Source organism: Phoenix dactylifera, unplaced genomic scaffold (assembly GCF_009389715.1).
Source record: "Phoenix dactylifera cultivar Barhee BC4 unplaced genomic scaffold, palm_55x_up_171113_PBpolish2nd_filt_p 000384F, whole genome shotgun sequence".
Taxonomy (NCBI): Eukaryota; Viridiplantae; Streptophyta; class Magnoliopsida; order Arecales; family Arecaceae; genus Phoenix; species Phoenix dactylifera.
In genome coordinates, this window is record NW_024067831.1 from 322,677 (window position 1) to 333,325 (window position 10,649).

Here is a 10,649-nt window from a genome sequence, read left to right on the forward strand (position 1 = left end):
AGACCTCTAGAATTATTACACATGGACCTATTCGGACCAACTAGAACCACTAGCCTAGGTGGAAATAAATATGGTCTAGTTATTGTAGATGACTATTCTAGATACACTTGGGTTATGTTCTTAGCACATAAAGATCAAGCTTTTTCAGTATTTAAAAAGTTTCATAAGGAAGTAACCAATGCTAGAGATACTTCAGTAATAGCCATTAGAAGTGACCATGGTACCGAATTCGAAAATCAGTCATTTGATGAGTTTTGTAGTAAAAAGGGGATAACCCATAATTTTTCTGCACCTAGGACACCACAACAAAATGGAGTTGTGGAGAGAAAAAATAGAACTCTAGAGGAAATGGCTAGAACTATGTTATGTGAAAGTAACCTCCCTAAGTACTTTTGGGGAGAAGCCATTAATACTTCTTGTCATATATTAAATAGAGTTCTATTGAGACCCATCATAAAGAAAACACCTTATGAACTTTGGAAAAACAGAAAACCAAAAGTTAATTACTTTCATGTTTTTGGATGTAGGTGTTTTGTTCATAATAATGGGAAAGATAATCTAGGTAAATTTGACTCTAAATCTGATGAGGGAATATTCTTAGGTTACTCTACAACTAGTAAAGCCTATAGAGTCTTTAATAAAAGAACCTTAGTTATAGAAGAATCTATACATGTTGTATTTGATGATTCTAGTGACATCTCCTCTAGTAAGAAAGTTAACTTTGATGATGATGCTGAAATTCTTGAAGAAAAGATAGATGAGATGACATTACAAGATGATAATCAAAAATTGATTGAAGGAGCATCATCAAGCCAAGAGGCTATTGTGAATCATGGGCTAACTAAAGCTTGGAGGTATGCTCACGGGCATCCTAAGAAACTAATTCTAGATGATCCATCTCAACCGGTTAGGACTAGAGCATCTCTTAGGAATTTAAATAACCATCTAGCTTTCGTCTCACACTTTGAGCCCAAACATATAGAAGAAGCCGAAAATGATGTAAATTGGATAAATGCAATGCAAGAAGAATTAAACCAATTTACTAGAAACAAGGTATGGAATCTAGTAGAGAGACCTTCTGAATATCCGATTATAGGTACTAAATGGATTTATAAAAATAAACTTGATGAAAATGGAATTGTTGTAAGGAATAAGGCTAGACTAGTAGCAAAGGGTTATAATCAAGAAGAAGGTATAGATTTTGATGAAACCTTTGCTCCTGTAGCTAGACTTGAGGCTATTAGATTATTATTAGCATATGCATGCTCTAAGGATTTCAAACTATTTCAAATGGATGTAAAAAGTGCATTTTTAAATGGGTATATAAATGAGGAGGTATATGTAGAACAACCTCCTGGTTTTGAAAATCATCAATACCCTAATCATGTATATAAACTGAACAAAGCACTTTATGGTTTAAAACAAGCACCTAGAGCATGGTATGAGAGGCTTAGCAAATTCCTACTAGAACATGAGTTCTCTAGGGGTAATGAAGATACAACACTATTTCTGAAAAAGAAAAACCAAGATATGCTACTAGTACAGATTTATGTTGATGATATCATTTTCGGTGCTACTAATAATCGCCTCTGCGAAGAATTTGCTGATTTGATGCAGAGTGAATTTGAGATGAGCATGATGGGAGAGCTGAACTACTTCCTCGGGCTTCAAATCAAACAGTCTGAAGGAGGCATCTTCATCAATCAAGCCAAATATATCAAGGAGATGCTCAAGAAGTTTGATATGGAGGGAAACAAGTCAATCAGCACCCCCATGAGCTCATCATGCAAATTAGACCAAGATGAATCAGGTAAATCTGTAGATCAGAAACTGTATAGAGGTATGATAGGATCTTTATTGTATCTTACTGCAAGTAGACCTGATATTATGTTTAGTGTCTGCATGTGTGCTAGATATCAGGCTAATCCTAAGGAATCACATCTAGTTGCAGTTAAGAGAATTTTTAAATACTTAATAGGAACTAAGAATATAGGGTTATGGTACTCTAAAGAATCTAGCCTAAACTTAATAGGATACACAGATTCAGACTTCGCTGGATGTAAGCTTGATAGAAAAAGTACCAGCGGGTCTTGTCAATTTCTAGGAGAAAACCTAATCTCATGGTTTAGCAAGAAACAAAACTCGGTTGCATTATCTACTGCTGAAGCTGAATATGTTGCAGCCGGGAGTTGTTGTGCTCAAATCTTGTGGATCAAACAACAATTAGAAGATTATGGCATTAAACAAGATAAAATACCTATTAACTGTGATAATACAAGTGCCATTAATCTAACTAAAAATCCAATTCAGCATTCAAGAACTAAACACATTGAGATAAGACATCACTTCATAAGAGATCATGTACTGAATAGTGATGTGACACTACAATTTGTTTGTACTGATGATCAATTAGCAGACATTTTTACAAAACCCCTAAGTGAAGAGAGGTTTAGTGTGCTTAGGAGGGGATTAGGAGTGATTGATCCATCCTAGTGGTAGTTTCCACTAGATTCGTTGATTTTGATGATTAGATTGTGGTTAAAATAGAGTTTCTTTCCAATGATCATCAAATCAGATCATAATTTAGTGATTTTCCCTCATTCGGCACGAACATAACATGATTTTTAGGTGCGTGCCAAAGTTAGAGACGACTTGAGTAAGTTTCAGAGTCGGCTCCTAAGGGGGAGTCGACTCGCGCATTTGCGGGAGTCGACTCGCAAAGATGGCAGCAGAGGGGGAGTCGACTCTCATATAGTCGGGAGTCGACTCGAGGTCTACAGGCGCATAAGGAGAGTCGACTCGCGCATATTCTGGAGTCGACTCGAGGTCGAGTCGACTCGCGACTCAGTGGAGTCGACTCGCAGTCGGGATCCGACTTTTTAACCCTAACTTTGTCGTTTCGAAAACACTTCTTTCTCAGCCGCCACTGTTCACAAGCCCTAGAGCCGACTCCTAGGTCGTCCCCGGTCGTCCCAAAGGCCTTTTCCCGTCGATTTTTCACCGTCCCTTAGGGTTTTCCTCCCTTCCTAGGTCGTCCCCGGTCGTTCCCAAGCCTTCTCCGTCGACCTTTCACCATCCTTTAGGTTTTCATCCCGTTCTAGGTCATTATGCCACGTAAAACCGTAGTTCGGAAGAGGTCCCGACCCGAGGCCGGTCCCGAGAGGCGCTCCAAGGCTCGGCACGATCCCGCGAGGCCACAACCTCCGGCTCGTTCCCCGCCAAGGGCGGTTCCCGCGAGGCCATTAGCCGGAAAGGCCGTCACCACCGGGAGATATGTCGACTTCGACTATCTCTCCCGGGAAGGGTTCACTATAAGTGATAGACTTAGGGCCCAGGGCTTAGAGTACTTCCTCACCTTAGATCTCCCCACATATCCAGGGCTCATTAGAGAGTTTTACGGTACCGTCCATCGGGAAGATGGGGTATCGAGGGCACGGTAGCCGGTGTCCCTCTGTTCATTACGGAGGATCTTATTGCCCACATCCTCCACCTTCCACTAGTAGGGGTGGCTCCCACACATCCCGAGGACAGGGTTGAGGCCCTTACGGCCGTTCTAGGGCATCCACCCCAGTCACCCTTAGACGAGGTATCCGCTAGCTCACTTCCGATTGAGATGCGGATCCTCCTAAGTATATTGTCTAGGTCCATCTTCCCTAAGACCGGGAGATTTGACTTTGTATCTGAGAGAGACCTAGCTCTCATGTTCTACATGCTTCATGACACCCCAATCAACTTCCCCAAACTCATATATCGATACATGTGTGAGCCACTAGACAGACCTAGGCTCACTTTGCCCTACGGTATGGTCTTCACCTTGTTATTTAGGGAGTACGAGATTCCTATCCCTGAGGGGGAACCCTTTCGCGCATTGCGATGGACTGATCGCACGCGTGCAGGGACCCTACACAGGATGGGGTTTCGGAAGAGAGAGGGGACATGGGTTAGGAAGTCTTCCATCACCACACAGACCACCAGACCTTCCCCCAGTCCTGAGCCAGACTCTGACCTTCCCGACTTACCAGACTTTCCATCCACTTCTGCTCCTACCACCTCCGCCGGACCCTCCTCCTCGGCTCCACCATCCATGGAGGTCCGCATCGCTCCTGAGCAGCTCCGGGAGCTGCGGCAGGAGATAGTCCGAGATCTGAGGGATGAGTTGCTTCGGGAGCTCCGAGGTTCGGTGCCTGCTCCCTCTCCCGCTCCATCTTCAGCGTTGGTCCCTTCCCTGACGGCCGTGACTGACATGACGGCTCATGTGCGGGAAGAGATCTACAACATGAGGACTTTGCTCCAGGCCCAGTTTCATAGCATGAGTGAGGTCACGAGCACCACTCGACAGATGAGGGAGGACATCGGTCGTGACATGCACACCACTACCGAGGGGGCCGAGCGCTTGTTGAATGTGCTCATCGACAAGCTGGACGCACTTCAGACGTCGGTGACTGAGCTCTCTACTACACATAGCAGAGCCACTTCGTCCATTATCACTCAGCTCGGGCATGTTACAGATGCAGTCACCCTCCTCATGGAGCAGAGCAGATTGAGAGGAGGAGCTACATCCTCGAGAGGAGGAGCCACGTCCTCAAGAGGAGGAGATACATCCTCGAGAGGAGGAGCCACGTCCTCGAGAGGAGGAGATACATCTTCGAGAGGAGGAGCTACATCCTCGAGGAGACCATAGCTACTTTTTGTGTTTTGTTTTGACTGTATTGTTTTGCCTTATTTTTTGTACTCTCAAATGTATTTACATGCAAATCAATACAATGAGTAGCCATATTTTCTTCAATTCTGTGCCATTTGATGATTGATTGGTTGTGCCATTGATTGTGTGTGCTTACCTTCTTTTTGATACGATGACAAAAAGGGGGAGAAATATGTATAAAATATGTAAAAGGAATCAATGAAAACCAAAAAAAATGTTAAAACACACAAAATTTGTTCTAAGTGGATTTGGTACCTCGAGGCTCATTATCTCTCTTTTGGGACTCCTAATGGAGTAATCTCCAGAATCTATTCAAGGGATATTCGGAGATTAGCTGAATCCTACTCAAGAACAAATTGACAGATTTTCCCTCTAAAAACAAAAAATTCAGTTCAAAAACTTCAAAGCATTAAAAGGAAATTCAGAGAATCAAAATATAGTAGAATGCATATGTTGAGGGGGAGAATCTGAATATTAATCAAGCTAAATCATTAAAGATATATAAGCCAAACAATTGATTGTATAATATGAAGGCTTATATAATTCCAAATGAAAGGGGGAGCTTTAACTCCGAAATTTATTGTTTCACTCCTTTCAAGCTTGGATAAATTGAATTACCAGACATTTGAATTCAATTATGGATTTTATTTCATTGTTTATTGAGCAATTCACTTTACATATACTCAATGTTTTGTCATCATCAAAAAGGGGGAGATTGTGGAGTGATTGATTAAAACCCTATTTGATTTTGATGAGCTCAAAGCATTTGAGTATATCTCTTGTTTACTAATGAATTCAATTAAGTGTTTCAGTGAAAATCTTGTCTAAGTGTCTCTAGACTTAGTTCATAATATTTTGGATAAGTTAAGAAGTCAGCCTGAACCAAAGTCTGAGACTCGAGTCGACTCCAAAGTATCACGAGTCGACTCCAAGCGTATCAAGTTCACTGGCACGGGCTCGAGTCGACTCCGGATAAGTACGAGTCGACTCCGACTTAGAACAGACAGACGAACATAAAGCATCAACTCAAAACCTGTCAGCGAGTCGACTCCTGAAGTGCGCGAGTCGACTCCGATGTTCACCGAGTCGACTCCAGGGTAGCAAGAGTCGACTCCAAGGAGCCACAGGCAGAAAAGTCAGAGAGCAGTTTTCGGGTCTGAGATTCGAGTCGACTCCAGTGGAACGCGAGTCGACTCCGATGGTTGGCAAATCGACTTCAAAGAAAGTGAGAGTCGACTCTCAGAGGAACACAAGAAAAAAGTCAGAAAACGTTTTTCGAACTCTGAGATTCGAGTCGACTCCCGCAATACGCGAGTCGACTCCGAGACTCCGCGACCACAAAGAAGACAGAAGACCAATTTACTGTCTCTGAGATTCGAGTCGACTCCCAGACAGCTAGAGTCGACTCCAAGGCAGCTCTACATCAAAAAGATAGAAGACAGTGTTTCGGACTCTGAGCGCCGAGTCGACTCCCAGGATTGTCGAGTCGACTCGAGTGGACCAAATTCAAAAATAGATCCACGGACTCCATGGGATGAGCCGACTCCGAGAAAGCCAAGTCAGCTCCAGAAGTTGGCGAGTCGACTCCAGGTCAAGACGAGTCGACTCCCAGTCTAAGAGGCTACTTTAATTCAAATCCGAAACAGTTGCCGAGTCGACTTCAGAAAAGCATGAGTCGACTCCCGCTACAGCCGAGTCTACTCCTGATCGCGCGAGTCGACTCCAACCCACCAACGGACACATTGTCAGGGTGTACAGAGTGTGCAGAACGGGCAGAAAAAGCTCTCTGACGGTTAGTTTCCGTGGGGGTTGGTTTAAATAGCCACAGAGGACTGTAGCAAAGAAGAGAACAACCATTCCACTCCAAGTAATCAAGCTTTCAATCTCTGCAACTTGTTCTTCAACGAAAAAGAGGGAAGAGCAGCATTAACTGCATCCACCTACTTCTTCCCAATATTGAAAGAGCCTCCTCCTGCATTCAAGTCGACTACACATTCAAGAGGAGACCCGAAGTTCAAGAAGCCCTTCCTCTTCTCCAACTTAAAAGCGTTTGAGGGCTCTTAACTTCGTTATTGTTCATATTGCATTTATCTGCTTTTGAGAAGCTGTATTTTTCTGTTTGTTCTTTTCATCTACACATTGTCTTTGCTTGGTTCAATCGGGGGATTGAATCAAGGGTATAGAGGTTGGTTGGTGAGCCGAGTGTAAAACCAACGTGTAAGGGTTCGATTGTGATCCCGGGAAAACAATCGGGGTTGGTTCTAGTCGGTGAGCCTGGAAAAACCGACCGAGTTCGTTGTGAGCTCGTAAAACAATAAGTTTGGTTGTGAGCTTGGAAAACAACCGGCTGTAATCCAAGGGGTTATAGTGAATTCCCAAGTGAGACTTGGGGAGTGGACGTAGGAGCAAGGGTTAGCTCCGAACCACTATAAAACTTGGTGTTTGTGATTGATTGTCTCTCTTTCTCTTACTCTCATATCACTCACAGCACATAGCAATTAATCGAACAACTTACAATAGCTTTAATTAGTCATCCACATCGTTTTAAATTGTAAGATTATTTTAAAACCCAATTCACCCCCCCTCTTGGGTTGTCTATCTGGGCAACACCCCCGGAACCCAAAAACTTTGATTTCTCATAAGGTGCCAGCGGAGTCCTGAAAGCAAATGGTAGAAGAGGGAGGGGCCTACGCCCCTCCCTTGGCTGGTGGCGTGAAGGAAAAAGGAGGGGCCATGCCCTCCTATTTTGAATTCACAAAGGGATAAAGATAAACTCCTAAAATTTAGGAGCTCATCTCTATCCACACACCATAAAAGAGGGGTTCATAGGGGCTACGAATTTTTAATGGTTTTTCCTTGGGATTTTGGCAGCAAACTCCTCCTCTCCTATCCTTCTTTGAGCCGCAAGCAACAAGAAAAAAAAGGAGCCTTGGCGGCTCTCCTACTTCCTCCATTTTGGTTCCAACGCGAAGGAAAAAGAAAAAGGCTGCGGGCTTTTGTTCTCCTTCCATTGAACCAACTTTCTTCTTCTTCCTCCCTTAGGCATTCAAGAGTTAATTGAAAAGGAAGATATCAGCCATCAATAGCCATCTCTGCAAGGGAGCTAGCACCCTGGGGAGATCCAAAGCTTCGATCGGTGCTTTACCCCCCGTAGAGGTCGGACGCATGTGCGGCTTCCTTCGAACCTTCAACGAATCCACGTGAATCAGATTTGCGGAGACCATCTATCCGCACAAGGTGAAGATCTGATCTTCTTAATAATGCAAAATGGTTTAAAATATTTAATCCTAATCTATCTACATACGATGTTTTAAAAATACATTCATGCGATGAAAGGGATCCACGCATGCCCTTCCGCTGCAGATCTAAAAATTTTTGAAATTTTTTTGCGACATGCATGAGATCCAAATAGTGCTATCAGAGCCAGGTTATGTAGATTAATATTAGAATTAAATATTTAAAGGCATTTTGGATCTAAAATTTAAAGGATTATGCTTGCTGAAATTTTCTGCATGCAGAATTTTCAGCTTGCTGATTTTTCTGCATGTTGATTTTTGGATGCTTAGATTAATAATTCTAATGCTTTGATTATGTAATTACAAATGTTTAGAATCATATCTTGCATAATCAGCAAGTCATGAGATGAAATAATTAGTTAAATTATAGATCTGAAATTAATATTTATACATGAGATGCGAATAGTGATGAAGGAATCTCATGCGGATGGTGGGCGTTGATAGGATCACTGTGAACTCGTCCGTGGATAAGAACAGGAAGGCTGGGAGCTAGCGGAAGAAGAGGAAAACTGATAAGTGCTAAATAATGAATAAATTTATCTATTTTACATAGCACTTATTATTATTTTTATGCACATATTTTAAATATAAACATAAAAAAATGTGTTTCCCTTCATCATTGCATTTTAATAAATTATTCGATAATTCGAGTTTGATTTAATTATTTTGGGTCGAATTCAATGTATGCAGGTCGGGTCAAACCCATCATCTGACTCATAACCATGAAGCTTGATCACGCTAGAGCACACATGGTAGCCATCCCGAATGACACATGCCAAAGTACATGGGATTTCAAAAGTAAGAAGAATTATGAACGCCTGGATGGCAAGATTACTTTGCAAACAAACATGCATCCAATCATGATCTAGCATTTCCACTTCTCCGTGATACAACCCATGCATCCCAGCTCATTTTCTTATCCAGCATCTACATCCAACTTCATGTTATCTTCCACATCCAACAAACATTCCTCTGCTTCGGGATTAATTCCAGCAGAATGTCACTCTCCCTCCCATGTCCAAAGAACTCGAATGACTCCATCACACTGCACCATTTCACAAGCAATCAGAGTCGACTCCACATCATTTGGAGTCGACTCCAAGATCAACTACATCCCATCAAATTCTTCCCTTCTCCTTATGTGTTCACTCATTCCAACTCTTTTTCCACATGATCCTATTTTAATAAAATCCCTTCAAGTATTTGTTTCTCATATCTCAAAGTATATCATCTATTTGCACGGATCCCAAAGCCTCAACCCATCCTCATCCTTATTCCATCTCTAAACACAACCCCGAACTCCTCTCCGTTAACAAAACCAACTAAACTTCCCAGCTCTCTTCCCTCTTCCGAACCAAGCAATCATCCGAGATCTTCCCAACATTATCTCCCCTGTTCCACGTCATTTCCAAAGAATAGAACCGCTTCCACCTGTGATGAATCCCAGCCTTCATCCCGTTACTAATCATCCTTAACCCATGGCCAGCCGCATTCCCAAGCGTTATGGATTGATTCCATCCTCCACGAATGAGTTCCAAGCGTTAACGCTCCCAGCTCAACCTCAAATCCCAACTTCATGGCTTCCGATTCTTCTTCCCAGACTTCACGGAAACAGATTCTCCCAGCTCACAGGTCATCTTTTCTTCAAACCGAATCATTCCCAGATTCTTCCTTGCGCCCGTGTTCATCTGCATCTCCCCAATTTCTTCCACTAGATCCTACGCTTATCCCGTTCGGATTGGTTCCATCTTCACGGGATAAACTCAAATCCTAAAATTCCCTGTTCCGCGTGAGAACCAGCAACCACCCTCTTCTCCCGCGATGCAGATCAAACTTCAATCGCATCCTCCCCTGTTACGTGTATCAACCGATGCCTTCATCACCCACATCGCATCCCCTGCTCCGCTAGATCTCAGCCAAGATAGATGCAAATCCAAGCTTCCCAGCATCCGGATTAACTTCATCACCCACGGATTCCTCCTCTTCCCCTGTTTCGGAACAGAGCTTCAGTAATCCGCGAGGTGTCCACGAGTCCCCTAGCCGCGAGCTTCTTCCACGTAGTCCATCCCGTGGCCGCAGATCAAGCAACTTCCCTGAACCAGACCTCATCCTGATACGATCAAGTTTAGCCGTCCACAGATGAAGTCTCGCTTCCAATCTACTCCCACGTCCGGATACTCCGCAAGCTTCTTCCAGATTCTTCACGTTCGCGAATCACAGCCAGCCACCATCCGTGATTCAAGGCTCCTTCCCTCCACGTCTGCAGCCTCTCTCCCATTTGCGATCAGCCTCCATCGACCACAGATCATCCCAATCTTCTTCCGGATAAGCTCCAGTCCCAGCAACCTCCTGCGTCTTTTCCGTGATTCATCGTCATCTCCTCTCAACCGGGAATGGAGAGAGAGGTGGGCAGCCTATAAAAGGGGCCACGCATGAAACAGAGAATTCATTCCTCCTTCCCCACCGGGGGGCATTCCCTCTTCCCCACTGGGGACTGATCCCCATCAAGATCTTCTCAGAGGCGGAATCCCACAAGCTCCCACGGGAAGAAGAAAAAAATAAAAGGAGAGAGAAGAGTTTGGGTATTTTGGGAATATTTCAAAGGAGCTCTTTTCTGATCCGAAGAAGTCTGTGGCTTGATCATCAGGGAG

General features: G+C 43.5%; 1 long non-coding RNA gene across 1 annotated transcript; it reads left to right on the top strand.

Moving 5' to 3' along the window:
• Positions 1 to 9,280: 9,280 nt before the first annotated feature.
• LOC120105855 lies at positions 9,281 to 10,649 on the top strand. The gene is made up of 2 exons (XR_005508124.1): positions 9,281 to 9,630; positions 9,714 to 10,649. It is a non-coding gene; the product is annotated as an uncharacterized LOC120105855 (long non-coding RNA).